Genomic DNA, 5,264 nt, shown 5'->3' with positions numbered 1-5,264 from the left:
TGAAGGGGTTCGTAGATACATGCTGGGGCAGCAAACAAACAAACGTGTCAGAGGATGCGTTGCGATTGAGGCTTTTCCCGTTTTCTCTTCGGGGCAAAGCGTTGGACTGGTTAGAAAGGTTACCAAATCATTCTATCACCACATGGGATGAATTGGCGGACAAATTTATTGCCAAGTTCTTTTCTCCAAGTCATATGGCGGCTCTTGGGGATGAGATTCTAGCATTCAAGCAAATGCCAACGGAACCATTGCATGAGATCTGGGAGCGATATAGAACAATGGTGAAGGAGTGCCCTAACAACGACATGACTGAGGCGATGATCCAGCAGACTTTCTATAGGGGCATCAACACCACGAATCAGTGCATTGTGAACCAATTGGCCGGTGGGAACTTTATGAAACTTTCTTACCAAGAGGCATGTGACGTACTTGATGAAATGGCTGACACCTCTTCGGCATGGCAAAGCCGAGCGAATGTAGCTCAAGGTGACCCCACGGTCATCCATTTGCGCAAGGAGTTGAGTGACCATGGCCAAGCTATTGCCGAACTTACAACAACAATGAATCAGTTGGCGAAGGCGCAATTGCAACAAGTACAAAACCCATGCCAAGTCAATGCAATGGAGAATGTTTCTATGCTAAAAAGGAGGCAAAGAGGGAAACAACAACCTCAAGGTAATGGTGAGCAGTTTGACAACAACAATGATGGTGGTGGTTATTCGAACGAATGTTTTGATGATCAAAGTGAGGAATGCCACTATGTCAATAACTACCAAGGAAATAGAGGAAATCAAGGGAATCAACAATGGCCCCCCCAAGGCAATTTGGGCAATCAACAAGGAGGCAGCAATTAAAATAACAATAATACACAACAAGGTGGTAACAATTGGAACAATAACAATCAGAACAACAATTGGGGTAATCAAGGTAGTAACCAAGGCAATTGGAACGGGAACAACAACAATTGGAACAACAACAATAGCAATCAAGGAGGGTGGAATAATGGTGGTAGGGGGCAAGGCTTTCAAAGGCCCCCCATGTTCCAACAACCAAACAATCCACCCCCCTTTCAGTCACAAGGGCCTAGTTCTTCTGGAAGTGATATGGGACAGATAGAGATGATGTTCGAGCAGATGATGAAAAAGAACCAAGATTCTGACGCACAATTGGCTTTGCATAACACGTGTATCTGGAACCTAGAGGTGCAAATAGGACAAATCTCTCAAGGTTTAAATACCCGACCAAAAGGTGCGCTACCAAGTGATACGGTAGTGAACCCGAAGGGGGTAAGAATCATGTGATGGCGGTTACAACTAGGAGTGGAAGAGGCGGTGATGTGCATGCCTCGGATGAGAATCAAGTTGTGAATGATGAAATTGAGTTGCATGATGATGATGCACCTTTGAATGTTGACAATGTGGTTGAACCAATAGTGACGAATGATGTGCGGATTGATATTAATGATGAGGCCGGGGTAGAGACTCAAGATACCGTGAACCCGTCTAGGGAACACATTATTGATATACCCGAGCCGGCGGTGCCCAAGGCCAAGGCACCCTTGCCTAGACCACCTCCACCATATCCTCAGCGGTTAGCAAAGCAAAAGAACGACAATCAGTTCAAGAAATTCATAGACATGATGAAGAGCCTCACAATCAATGTTCCTTTAGTGGAGGCACTTGAACAAATGCCTGGGTACGCAAATGAAGGATTTAGTCACCAAGAAGCGTTCTATGGAGTGTGAGACAATAAAGATGACGCACCAAATTAGTGCAATTGTGCATTCTATGGCCCCGAAACTAGAAGACCGTGGAGCTTTCACTATTCCTTGCACTATCGGAAATGCGGACTTTGCTAAGGCCCTATGTGACTTGGGGGCTAGCATTAATCTGATGCCGTACTCAGTCTTCAAGACTTTGGGAATTGGGCAACCTAGGCCAACCTCAATGAGACTTCAAATGGCGGACCGGTCGATGAAGAGGCCTTTAGGTATAATCAACGATGTGCTTGTCCGGGTGGACAAATTTATATTGCCGGCCGACTTTGTCATATTGGATTGCGAAGTGGATTTCGAAGTGCCTATTATTCTTGGAAGACCTTTCCTAGCTACGGGGAAGGCATTGGTTGATGTGGAAGCAGGGGAGTTAACATTCTGTGTGGGAGATGAGAAGGTGGTATTTCATGTGTGCAAGTCAATGAGGCAACCCAATAGTACGGAGGTGTGTTCATTTGTGGACATTGTCACGGCGGTGATAGTGGATGACACAAGTGCTTTGATTAATGTTGAAGATCCTCTTGAAGCCGTGTTTCTTAACATGGATGCCAATGATGATGCCGGTAGAGTGGAGTGCGTGAATGCATTGCATGGAATGGGTTCATATTCATATGAGCCTAGGAAACTATCTTTAGATCTTGAAAATCGCAAAACTCCGCCAACCAAGCCATCAATTGAGGAGCCACCGGTGTTGGAGTTGAAACCACTTCCTCCACACCTCAGGTATGAATTCTTGGGCTCTAATTCTACTCTTCCAGTTATTCTTTCTTCTTGCCTTACTAACTTGCAGGTTGAGGCCACTATGGAGGTGCTCCAAAAGCGAAAAAGGGCAATAGGATGGACTTTGGCAGACATCAGGGGAATAAGCCTCGCATTTTGCATGCATAAGATCATTTTGGAGGAGGATGCACGGCCATCTCTTGAACATCAAAGGAGACTCAACGAGGTGATGCAAGAAGTAGTAAAGAAAGAGGTTATCAAGTGGCTTGACGCCGGTGTGGTTTACCCGATCTCGGACAGTTCATGGACCTCTCCGGTCCAATGTGTGCCAAAGAAGGGTGGAATGACGGTAGTGACCAATGCCAACAATGAGTTGATTCCTACTCGGACAGTTATGGGTTGGAGAGTGTGTATGGACTATAGAAAGCTGAACAAGGTGACAAGAAAAGATCATTTCCCACTACCATTCTTGGACCAAATGCTTGATCGTCTTGCGGGCCGGGCCTTTTATTGTTTTCTAGATGGCTACTCGGGGTATAATCAAATTCTCATTGCCCCAGAGGATCAGGAGAAGACAACATTTACATGTCCTTATGGCACGTTCGCGTTCTCGAGAATGCCATTCGGATTATGTAATGCCCCAGCGACCTTTCAAAGATGCATGATGGCAATCCTCACCGACATGGTGGAGGATATCTTAGAGGTATTCATGGATGACTTCAGTGTGGTGGGAGATTCATTTGAAGAATGTTTGGTGAACTTGGATAGGGTTTTGGCAAGATGTGAAGAAACCAACCTTGTGCTCAACTGGGAGAAATGCCACTTTATGGTGCAAGAGGAAATTGTATTGGGCCACAAAATCTCAAGGCAAGGAATTGAAGTTGATAAGGCAAAAATAGAGGTTATCTCAAGACTCCCTCCCCCTACTTCTGTCAAAGGGGTGAGGAGTTTTCTTGGTCATGCCGGGTTCTACCGGCGGTTCATTAAAGATTTTTCCAAAATTGTGAACCCGCTTTGCAAGTTGTTAGAGAAGGATGTCAAGTTTATTTTTGATGAGAAATGCATGGAGTCTTTTGAGTTACTGAAACACAAGTTGACAACAACCCCTATAATCACTGCTCCTAATTGGGACTTGCCTTTTGAACTTATGTGTGATGTGAGTGATGTAGCGGTTGGGGCGGTGCTAGGCCAAAGAATCAACAAAATGTTCCATCCTGTGTATTATGCTAGCAAAACTATGAATGAGGCCTAGAGAAACTACACAGTGACAGAAAAGGAGCTATTCGCTATTGTGTTCGCGATGGAGAAATTTAGACCTTACCTTATGGGGGCAAAGGTGATCATACACACGGACCATGCAGCCCTTCGGCATTTGATGACTAAGAAGGATTCGAAAGCAAGATTGATGAGATGGGTGCTACTCCTTCAGGAAATTGATTTAGCGATTGTGGATAGAAAAGGAAGCGAGAATCAAGTTGCCGACCATTTGTCCCGATTAGAGGAAGATGGGAGACCAAGTGATGATATTGAGATTAATGATAGGTTCCCCGACGAGCAGCTTCTTTCCGTTTCTATGTGTGAGATGCCATGGTTCGCGGACATCGCCAACTTCATTATGACTGGTAACATCCCGTGCGAGCTCTCTTCCAACCACAAGAAGAAACTCAAGCGGGATAGTTTGGATTTTTATTGGGATGATCCGTATTTGTTTAAAATTTGCAGGGATGGAGTGATAAGGAGATGTGTGCCGGAAAGTGAACAAATAAGCATATTGGAGGCTTGTCACTCCTCTCCCTATGGTGGTCATCACGGGGGGGTGAGGACAGCTTCAAAAGTTTTGAGTTGTGGTTTCTATTGGCCCACGTTGTTCAAGGATGCTAGTGACTTAGTGAAGAGTTGTGATGCATGTCAGAGAGCCGGCGGTATTTCCAAGAAGGATGAGATGCCCCTCAATACAATTCTTGAGGTGGATATTTTTGATGTTTGGGGCATCGATTTCATGGGTCCGTTCGTGAGCTCCTATGGTAATACTTACATTCTCGTGGCGGTGGACTATGTTTCAAAATGGGTGGAAGCCGTGGCTCTTCCCAACAATGAAGCCCGAAGTGTTGTAGCATTTTTGAAGAAGAGTATCTTTACGAGATTTGGTACTCCCCGGGCCATTATTAGTGATGGGGGGTCCCATTTTTGCAACAAGGCTTTTGATTCATTGCTTGCTAAGTATGGAGTTAATCACAAAGTGACCACCCCCTATCATCCACAAGCTAGTGGACAAGTGGAAGTCTCAAATCGGGAGATAAAGAGTATTCTGTCCAAAACGGTGAATGCTAATAGGACCGATTGGTCGAAGAAATTGGATGATGCTCTTTGGGCTTATCGGACGGCTTACAAGACTCCAATTGGTATGTCTCCATAACGGTTGGTATTTGGTAAAGCTTGACATCTTCCAGTGGAACTTGAACACAAGGCTATGTGGGCATTGAGGAAGTTGAACTTGGAATGGGATGTTGCAGCAAATCTCCGAGTGGAGCAATTGAATGAGCTTGATGAGTTTAGATTTCATGCTTACTCCAGCTCGTCTTTATACAAGGACAAGATGAAGTACCTACGTGACAAATATGCTAGAGGTCAAGAGTTCAAGGTGGGTGACATGGTTCTTCTCTTCAACTCCCGGTTGAGGTTATTCCGGGAAAGCTCAAGTCTAGGTGGAGTGGTCCATTTGAAGTTGTTGGGGTGACCCCATTTGGTGCTATTGATCTAAAGAACAAAA

This window comes from Nicotiana attenuata, unplaced genomic scaffold (assembly GCF_001879085.1).
Source record: "Nicotiana attenuata strain UT unplaced genomic scaffold, NIATTr2, whole genome shotgun sequence".
Classification (NCBI taxonomy): Eukaryota; Viridiplantae; Streptophyta; class Magnoliopsida; order Solanales; family Solanaceae; genus Nicotiana; species Nicotiana attenuata.
The sequence above is the reverse complement of the archived record's forward strand: the minus strand, read 5'-3'. Positions refer to the sequence as shown.